This window comes from Bombus pascuorum, chromosome 17 (assembly GCF_905332965.1).
Source record: "Bombus pascuorum chromosome 17, iyBomPasc1.1, whole genome shotgun sequence".
Classification (NCBI taxonomy): domain Eukaryota; kingdom Metazoa; phylum Arthropoda; class Insecta; order Hymenoptera; family Apidae; genus Bombus; species Bombus pascuorum.
In genome coordinates this window covers 1537467-1548334 of record NC_083504.1, presented here as the reverse complement: position 1 = coordinate 1548334, position 10868 = coordinate 1537467, and the positions used below count along the sequence as shown (strand labels likewise).

The 10868-nt window shown below is 36.8% G+C and overlaps 1 protein-coding gene and 1 long non-coding RNA gene across 5 annotated transcripts in view; one reads left to right on the top strand and one right to left on the bottom strand.

Annotated features, from left to right (window-relative positions):
* The window catches only part of LOC132915501 (latrophilin-like protein LAT-2), an 81088-nt gene that overhangs the window by 39555 nt on the left and 30665 nt on the right, over positions 1–10868 (bottom strand). The window lies entirely within an intron of this gene.
* Positions 1–10868, top strand: part of LOC132915530 (uncharacterized) — a 52237-nt gene that overhangs the window by 40616 nt on the left and 753 nt on the right. The window lies entirely within an intron of this gene.

The following is a 10868-nucleotide window of genomic DNA, read 5'->3' as shown; positions in this document are numbered from 1 at the left end:
TGTTTCTTGAAATAATTACTACAACATGATTGAATATCACAGAATATATGCTACACAATTTGTTTTTTCCTAATTATTCGACACGCGGCAGACCGTCGCAAAGTGAGTAGTCAACTCGGCTACAGGCAAAACATTGGGCACATTTTCCTGACCATGTACCTTCGATTAATAAAAAGCAACATCCTCCAAAGAGATGCCATGTGTGCGTAAAAAATAGTATAAGAAGCGAAACAACTTACCAGTGTAAAAAATGTCTAGTTCCTCTACATATTCCAAAATGTTTTGAAACCTATCATACTTCATAGAATTATTCATTTATTATTCTATAATGTTACTTAACTACTATATATTAACCTGATTAAATATTATACAGCGATGTAAATTTTGAAATATAATATCCTGTTCCTAAACTTGCATTATAACCGTTCAGTTGTGCTAAATTAAATAGTATTCTTCGGATACATAAAATTCCATTTTATTTGTACGTCAAGGGGTTAATATATTCGCATAACGTTTAACATACTTAACTCTACCGAACAACACCTGATAAAAGAAGTCATTAACGTCTAAAGATCCCGCAGCGACACATGAGTCAACGGAAGATATAAATCAGCAGAGACTCATATTCTTGTGTCTTGGAACACCAACGTTGTTTTGATTCGCTAGGTTGGAAGGTAAACAAACTTCGGGCAGAATATTATCGCCGTTATTTCTAACCATCGACCAGAGTCACATTCAAACTTTTCATAACACCATCGGTCGATACAAATAGACGAACGTGCCCTCTAGGACGTTCAGTATAGCGAGAGACACAGTCGAATAGCGAGAGACACAGTCGAATAGCGAGCGACGATTACAACCGGCATAACTATCCTTGTACTTGTATTTGAAGTAATTTTAATATACACTGATTATTAAATTTGATCACTCGTCTCTTTAACAAACCAACACGTATAATAATCCACCTCAATCCTAGTGATCATTAACGCAGGCCATTTGCAGACGCGAAGAAGAATTAGAAAAAGTGGAATATCTTTGATGCAAAGTAAGCGAATATAGTGAACAATTTATAATGTTTCACGACGATGCATACGTCGATTTGAATTGGCATATGTTATTTTGCATGTAGTATACAAAATGCTCGATTATGCACGGTGTTTCAGAACTTTTGCACGCTTGAAAATATGAAAATCTCAAGGTACGTATAACCGTCGTAAATCTTGCAGCTAACCATTATTTTAGCCCAATTTCCATAAAAAATACTTATCTCGCGGCGACCTTCTGTCGCTCCCGCTTTAGTTCTGCCGCTCACGTACGTATGTATATATTATATATGCGAATAATCATTAAGGAAAGTAAAATATGCCAAGCTAAAAAGCGCTTAAACGTTGGCGTTGAGTTTTAATGAGAAAATCTCGTGAAAAATGAGAACTGTCTTTTGCAAGAATCGTGTCGTAAATATCCGCCCGGCGATGCTACGATGTTCTTCCGCTCTCATTAATGTTGAAGAAATTCCGTGCAACTTGCGATTTTCAGTTGACATACAGAGACGCGAGTGAATGTTCAAAGTCTTTGAGCAACTTCGTTTGCATCGCCAACTAGATACACGCGATCGTAAAAATCTGGATGAGCGCTATCGATTTAGCAAGTACAGTAGCGGACAAAAGTTTAAGACGATGATTTGTAAACCGGATTACAAACATCTTATACGCATATTGTTCTTCTATTCGGTTTGTCTCTTTGGAATAACGTAGCTGTATGTTTGACCTTCGTAACCTCAGACAGTCAGTTGTTAAATACAAACAATGTAGGAGTTACAACAGTTAGTTACCGCCTAGCACTTGGAAACAGTGGACATTAGTTTAAGACGATCTGTGTAAAACGTGAGTACGAGTACAGTTTTTGAACATTTTGATTCTGGAATGTCAAAATCATTGTTTAGTGTACCTTTTATTGCTTAAAATTCATTTAGGTAGGAACAGACTATGGGTAAATCAAAGAATTTACTTGAAAACGAAAGGGAACAAATCGTAAGGCTGCGAAAGCAAAGTAAAACCTTCACCGAAATAGCAAATATAGTGAACAGGTCAGAAACAGCTTGTAAACAAGCTTGGTATAAATGTTTAAAGACAGGCATGTATTGCGATCAACCGAAAAACGGAAGACCACGGAAAACAACACCGAAAATGGATCGCCGGATTCATCGATTGAGCGAAAAGGATCGTTTTCGTAGTGCAAATAATATTGCTGCGGAGATAAACTATGCAAACGATACACAAATTAGTGCTAGAACTGTTAGGAGAAGATTAGAAGACTTTAACTTAAGAGGACGAAAACCCCAAAAGAAACCACTGCTGAGTTCTAGGAATCGAAAAAGACGACTTGCATTTGCTAAAGCTCATAAGCATTGGACAAGTGAAGATTGGCAAAAGGTATTGTTTTCTGACGAATCGAAATTCAATCGCGTCTGTTCTGACGGGATACGGTACGTTAGACGTCGAATTGGCGAAAGTTTGAAAACACAGTGCGTTTTAAAAACTCTTAAACATGGTGGTGGCAACGTTATGGTGTGGGCGTGTTTTTCTCGAAGCGGCCCTGGTCCGATATGTCGTATCAATGGAATTATGGACCGTTTTCAATACAAGGACATACTCAAGAACACAATGTTACCTTTTGCACGCAACAATATGAGTGATGATTTTATTTTTCAAAATGATAATGATCCGAAGCACACGGCTCGGGTTGTGAAACAGTTTTTTCAAGAAGAAAATATCACCGTGCTGCCGTGGCCGTCGCAATCACCAGACATTAACCCAATCGAGAATTTGTGAAGCATCATAAAAAAGACAGTACAAGGTTATAAACCGAAAAATTTAAATGAACTTTACTCTACGATTGAAACAGCCTGGAATAATATTACGGTAGATTAATATAAAAAATTAATAGATTCTATGCCAAGAAGATGTACCGAAGGGATAAGAAATAACGGATATTGAACAAAATATTGAATTTAAACAAAAATTGTGTATATTTTTTAACCAAAAATTAATATTTTTTGTATAGTCTTAAACTTTTGACCGACGAAATATTATACAGATTTCGTTCCTTTTTTATAACTTAGCTATTGAGCAAAATATCAAAATGAAATTTTTTTTCTAAGTGTACAAACAAATGTACAATTAGTTAATACCAAAAGTAGAACACCGTATTTATATTTTTTATGGAAAGTAAATCAATTATTTATTTCTTCCATTTCGTCTTAAACTTTTGTCCGCTACTGTACCTGTTTCTCCAATTTCTGTCAACTACCTCAGGCTGGTCGCTTAATTTACTTGGATTAAAATTTTCTTCGATTTTCGAGGAAAAATTTCCGAATTACATAAGATGAAAATAAAAAAAAAAAATAATTGAAATGCGTGTTTTTTTGTCGTCTTCGTTTCGGGAAATACATATTCGATGATCAAATCGTCACGATGACATAATTTTTCGACATTGTGCGCGTTGAAGCAGAGGAAAGGGAAAGTTGGAAATAAAATTATGCGAAAAGCGTAGAAAATTTTACGAGAATATTTCAAGCTGTGGCCTGGATTCCCAAAACATTTTCGATAAGATTTAGTGTGCTTTTCAAGCAAAATTTAACATCGAGGAGAAAGGCAAGCGAGTGCTTTTCTTCTACCGTGTTTATCATAGCTATGGAAAATCGATAGAAAAGAAGAATAATCTATTATCCTTGACCCATGATCGATCGGAACTCGCATAGATGAAAATTAAACGAGTTCGATACGCAGTACATTATCACTGTGACATGATGAAACAACGAAGAAGGCCGTTTATCGATCTTTCCGTGAAAGGTCAGCGAATTCCTTCTTCGTCTACGAACAGACATCCAAATTTCCCCCAACGCAACATCTATTTGTCATCGGCAGAGCTTAATACCAACCATATGCTTTGCCGTTTCAACATTAAATTCTCATTACGATCTAGTTGATTCACGATCTACAACTACACGAATAACGCACGATAGTTACGTTACCGTCGGTGAACGATGATGGTTATTAAGCGCAAAGGGCAATATAGAAGACGTCAACTATCCCTCCTCGTTCTTTTGTATTATTCATCTTGTACATAATTCAATGAAAATAGAGAACTTTCCTTCACACGGCGTGACCTTCCACGCACGTGAATTATTCAACTTTTTTGCATGAATAGACAAACACATTGTGAAAATATCTTCTAATTTACTGAACGTTGCAGAGATTAATTGTTGAATATATGCAGCGAATAACGTGAAGTTACAGACGTGAGATGTGAAATATTATGCAAATTAGGTGCAAGACAACCAATCCGTATCTCAATGTACGTAGATATATATGGCAATTAAGTGATTATGAAAATTTTGTCACTAGCTGGTATTGAACCTGAGTACCGAACGTTCGTAACCTAAAGCGCTAACCACTGCGCTATCGTCGTCCAGTGGTAGTTAATGTCTAGTGGCGGTATTTGTTGTCGCGTGCCGCAACATATGCATATTATTCGATGTAAATGAGAACGAGTATCGTTTAATTATTCCGGTAATTTGTATGCTGGCTTCGACGATCGCGTATCATCTTTCGTGATTTCAAATCACGGCATTGATAACTCGATAATGCTCGATACATCGAACGGCTTGTGTTACTTTTCAAAGTTTCGGAGAAACTCGAAACTGATTATCTCGAGCGCCTCTTACGGAAAAGGAAGAAACGAAAGAAGAAAGAAGAGCAGTGTCATACGAGAACATAACTGGAAAACGACGTCAAAGGGGAGGAAGTTCTGCGAATTATTTTCTCTTTCTTTTTTTATTTTTGTACGTCGGATCCATTCGCGAGGTGGTACAGGCTCGTTGACGCGTAGCTTATACATTTCAGTAAGCTGGAAAACCGCGAGAAAATGACCAATTAAATTTAAAGGAAAATTCAACTTTTGTATGTTTTTGTTAGAACGGTAACGTTAAAAACAACTGGTTTTGGGAAACGTTCGACGAAAGTGACGGAGAAGAATAATTGAAACGGTCGTTGGAGAACGTGCTCCAAATGTTTCGAATAAATATTGAACGAAAAAAGTATTTCATTTGCACAGAACGTATCTTTCGATATACAATCGGTAGCGGATTTATCAAAGTTTAGCTATTGACACGGTTTTTTTAACAATCCACTGTACGCGAGAATAACTAGACAGGAAAAAGTATTGTAAACGGAAGTGAAATAAAACTACAAATATGTGTACGTGTCTCGTACGCAGAATATAAATCCGACGCATGAAAACCGCGACAGTTGGCCAAACGTTAGGCGATCAATCTCTACATTTGTACCGATAAGAAATAACGAGCGATCGTAATCTCTCAAGTTCTTAGACTGTATATCTCGTAAATGAACGCGACTAAAAATAAGAAACATTTTCTCTGAGCAAACTTGTTGGATCGCACTTGACAGCAACCAATTCTAAACATTCGTTTATTATAGAAAGAATGCAATGCTTCCAGGTACTGAAGCTTTTATCGAAAAACTTGATCTACCATATTCTAGACACGTTAGCCTACAAAAAACGTCTTTCAAGGATAAAACGTATCTGTTGAGAATTGTGGATTCTAATTGCCGAAATAAATGTATAGGAACACTTAGATTACATTTAAAATTAATATCAAGGTAGTTTCAGACTTATTTGATATGTTATTGACAAGATATTCGTCGATACACATTTGCGCGCGTCTCAGCGCTCTCTTTGTCTCGCCATCTTCTATACCACACTACCAACGAAACAGTTGCTTTCATCTGTTTTACGAGACGCTGTGCACTCATACTCGTATATGTGTGTTACTACTACGCGGCTAATCTAGTGTAGTACACAAAATTACACATATCTCAATAATAACTTTAAAATTTGAGATTTTTCATATAAACAAAAACGAACAAAATTTCTAACACAATAAAACGAAATATTTGGTTGGCAACTAAATGATTACGGATTTTGTCATTAAGTAGTATTGGCAAAATCCGCAATCACTTTGTTACGTCGCGTCAGATGGTCCGTGCGACGTCCCTCATGGTCTGGCCGCCAAGGCCTACACATTGTTACACTGACCCGCAATAAACCTAAGAAACTACCATGAACCGAATCCTTTTTGCTTAACCTCTATTCATATAAGTATTTTCGATTTATGAATGGTTCTTAAAATAGTCCTTATGTTTGTTGCACACTCTTACAAATTACGGAGAAAGCGGATGTTTGTCTAGCGAAATAGCAAGTTTTTTCCATGAATAAGGACATCCATGAGCTGCATCTGCAGGAGACTCTCCTCATATTTTTACTTATTAACGTTGGCTATAACCAATGGACATCGCAACCTTAATAATACGAGACGGGTCTACTACTGTTCTTCCAATCTTCGTATAGTCAAGTTAAGGGTCTTATCCTTAGAGCAGTCATCTACTGTTCTTTCCATCTCGACGTAGTCAACTCATGAAGTCAATCAACTCCTGATCCAATAACAGGATATCGTCAGCACTACAATCTACGCGACATCAAGTTAATATTATATATTTAGACGACGTAATATCAAGTGTTATAAATGATTGAAAATATATATATTATAGAACTGTTGATTACAACTTTATTACACAACAAACACCCCTATTATCCCACAAGAAATAAGGGGATCGATCTGTTCATGGTGTCGATTGTTATAATCGTAACGGGAATTTACGACTCCCGTTGACGCACTTCAACGCGATCGCGTCTCCCCGCGACTGGATGAAAATACACACTTAGTAGCCAACCCAATAATCACACCAACAGAAGGAACCAACTTCGCTCCAACTTTTCAAATATTCCTTATTAAGATTCATAACTGTTGAAAATTGTGGATCTTAATCGCCGAAATAAATGTATAGGAACACTTAAATTACATTTAAAATTAATATCAAAGTAGTTTCAGACTTATTTGATATGTGATTGACAAGATATTCGTCGATACACATTTGCGCGCGTCTCAGCGCTCTCTTTGTCTCGCCATCTTCTATACCACACTACCAACGAAACAGTTGCTTTCATCTGTTTTACGAGACGCTGTGCACGCACTTACTTCTATACTCATGTATGTGTGTCACTACACGCGGCTAATTTAGTGTAACACACAAAATTACACATATATCAATAGTATAATAGTAATTGGAAGTACAAACAATTGCTCGGTTGTATAATTAATTGCTTCTTACTCGCAGATATAACGTAGAGACGTGTCATTTGAAGGAATATTCAAAAAGTAAATGCAAGTAAATTTATCGTTCTCATGCAATGCAGATAGATACATATGTATGTATATGTAAGCGAAACACGCGATTGCTTTGTATCAGAGATACATATGTACATCGATGTATTGGGTTGGTAACTAAGTGATTGCGGATTTTGTCATTACCATCTAATGATAAAATCCACAACCACTTAGTTGCCAACCCAATATCTTAAGGAATTGAATAGATCTACGAGAGTGATGGCCTTGCGATTAAATTCACAATTCGGATGTTTTATGAAGGGGCGCAAAGGGGTCCTTTATAAAAGGGCTTGAGAGAATGGAAAGAGAACGAGACACAGAAACTAGTAAGGTATTCCGTGGCATTCTGAATCATTTTATTAGAAGAGGCACAGCTACGAAATAAGGTTGGCGAGAGTGCAATCTTATATGCTATTTCGAATATGCAATGCAACTCTCGTGCCGTACATTTTCCATCGTATGCAGTATGCAGAATGCAATATGCAGTATGCAGGCAATTTTCGCGGTGAAATTCCCAAGCTTATTGCTACAAAATACTTATCGTGCAAAAACTTATCGCGGTAGTTCCGTAAATTTTCACATCAAAAGAAACGGATAAAATGGATGTTAAAATACCGACAACAACTTTCGACATCGTGAGCCACCAGCTAACACCAACTTAAACCTAGCAACGTAACAGCAAAGGAGAATTTAAAAAGGGAGAGTTTACAAAGAGTTTATACTATAAAACGACGCATAGAGGTCATTGAGATGCGAGCACCTGCGAGTTTAAAACAAAAGCAGCCAGAGATTAGAAGCAACTCCTGTTTCTCAGGCGAAATTTTCTGTTACTAGATCCGTGTCAAAAGGCTGCTTAAAGCAAAACAACTTTTGCAACTGTATCAGTGTGTTCATGAAAAAACTGTAAAAACTCGCTTTGATACTTTACGTTGAAAAAAAAGATTAACAAAATATGTGGTCGCTCCACAAGGAGTAATTTGAAACCACGGCGTATAATAGTAGAAAAGGACACCCAATATCGTATACTCGTCAACCTAGTCCTTCAAAGGGCGTTTTCGTCCAGATATCGATGCATACTAGCTAATTCAATCGTGAAACACTTTACGAGCTGTACAAAGTGTTCTCAGGACGCTACAACACCATCTATTATCTATCAGTGGTTCTTCCATTGTAAATACAATACCTCCATTAAACAATTCTAACATTATGCGAAATATACTTTGGAAAATATATATATGTCCATATACACAAATAAGTTACTTCTGATTAATATTTGAATCGTATATAATAAGTACGTTCTATGTATAAATATTACATAACGAAATGTGTTTTATATGTGAAAGGAATTACAAGATATAACGGAACAATATAAAAGCAAATAAATAATACAAAGCACCATTAATTTGTTGTTTAATTGCGATAAATACCGCAAGCAATCGAATGCAATATCGTGCCAATGTCAATACGATTAAGAACCACTGGTCTACATAGGAGCTGCGTCGAACTGAACATAAAGAGGCAGACAGAGAGAGACAGACAGAGAGAGAGAGAGAGAGAACGCGATCGATAACAAGTCGATGGCAAGTACAGTTTTCCTTTGGGAAATCAAAGTCGAAACTTAGGGAAGCTCGATTTATTAGTTTTTTAAGGTACAACACAACGGTTTATGTTTCCTTACCGATTTATTGAGCTGACAACTAAGTGATTGCGGATTTTGTCAATGGGTGGTAGTTGCTAACCTAATATTTTCACGAGTGTGAATTGTCACGACCCGGTGAAACACTATAGGCTTGTAAATATCAAAATATGATGATTCTAAATTCTAATAGAATATTACGCTGCTGATCAAAAGTTTATTGTTTCTAGTGTTACAGAGTCATAAAGCAGCGATAGAAAAACCAAGGGGGTCTAAAGAACGTTCCGCAGGCCATCGAAACAACAACGCAGAGAGCGTCCAGTGTGAGAAAACAATAACAGCGTTGCCATCTTGGACCTGGGCCCCAGCGACACCCCCTCCATAGGAGCCAAACCTATAGTATATAAACATTCCTAAAATCAGCTCTCGACATTATCTATTCTAACACTCTGAACAGAAGATTAAAAAGAAAATATTCCACTGACCTGGCTAAAGAAATAAAATAGACAAACTGGAAGATATCTCGCTGGGGGTAGCCACCCACATGTTATTTAGCAATTAAGTTAGAAAAATTTACCAAATGTCCAGCTGGACAAATTGTAAAGTACAAATTTAATAATAATAAAGACTGAACCGTCACTCTGTTGGATTCGTATAATAAATTTTACTACTAAATATATCTAAAGTTCAATTCTTTACCTTATTTGTGAAACGTTCGAACTGCCACGCGAGATCACCGGTGATCTGTCAATTTCGTGATTTCTTGTGCCTCCTACGAAGAATTCTCCGATATCAACTATTTCTACGTACAGCGTCTATCTCGGTTCAGTAGTGAAAGATAATTCACCATTCTACGAGCTTTCTTCGGTAATACTTCCCTCCTGTGGTGAAATTTCGAAATAGAAATAATGCTACGTTTGAAGAAGCATTCTACTACGAGGAGAGAGAAGAAAATTTGATCAACCAATAAGAATCTTAATTTACCAAAGAGAGGGAAAGTTGCTAGTAATAAAAAAATGAGGCGAAAGAGCCAAAAAAGAATTACAGCAAGAAAGTATAATATCAGGACAAAGATTGAAATATTCCCTTAGTAGGAATATAAATATCGAGATATGTATAATTTTGCGTGCTAGACTAGATTGACCGCGTAGTAGCGATACACGTATGTGAATATGAGTGTGCGGAAGTATGTGTGTGCGCGGCGTCTCGAAAACAGATGAATGTTAGTGTACCGTTGGCAGTGTGGTATGGAAGATGGCGAAACAAAGAGAGTGCTGAGACGCGTACAAATGTGTATCGACGAATATCTTGTCAATCACATATCAAATAAGTTTGAAACTATTTTAATATGAATTCTAAGTGTAACTCTAATGTTCCTTTACTTTTATTTCAGCAATTAAGATCCACAGTTCTCAACAATAAATATATATTATGAGCAAATTCTAAGGTATCCTCGAATGAAAATCATCTTGAAATATATAAGATGTCCTAAGCTAGGATCCTAAGAATGGTAATTTTAGACAGATAAAGTTGAAATATAAGCTGCCCAATATACACATTTGTGACGTGAACCGTTGTATCATATACATCATAGGTACACGTACGTATGCTTAGAGAGATCCAGAGGTGATCTCAGTTTTATTTAGGGCCAACTGTCACCGCTCCTTCGAGATCTCTTTTTGAACGTCAACAGCGGTTACCCTGCTTTCAGCGTACTTGCTCGATCCATCAAAATCAATTCCTGACAGCTTATCGAACCGCATCGAAAAAATTCATCTCTTGTCTCTGCCTTCTCATTTTCTCTTTTTCAGCTTGCGTGGCACGGAGTTTCAACTCCTAAATCGAGTGTAAATGACATCTGCTTCCACTCAATGGAAAACCTTCCATAAGCTTTTCTTTGATTCTTTTAATTCAACAAAGAACACC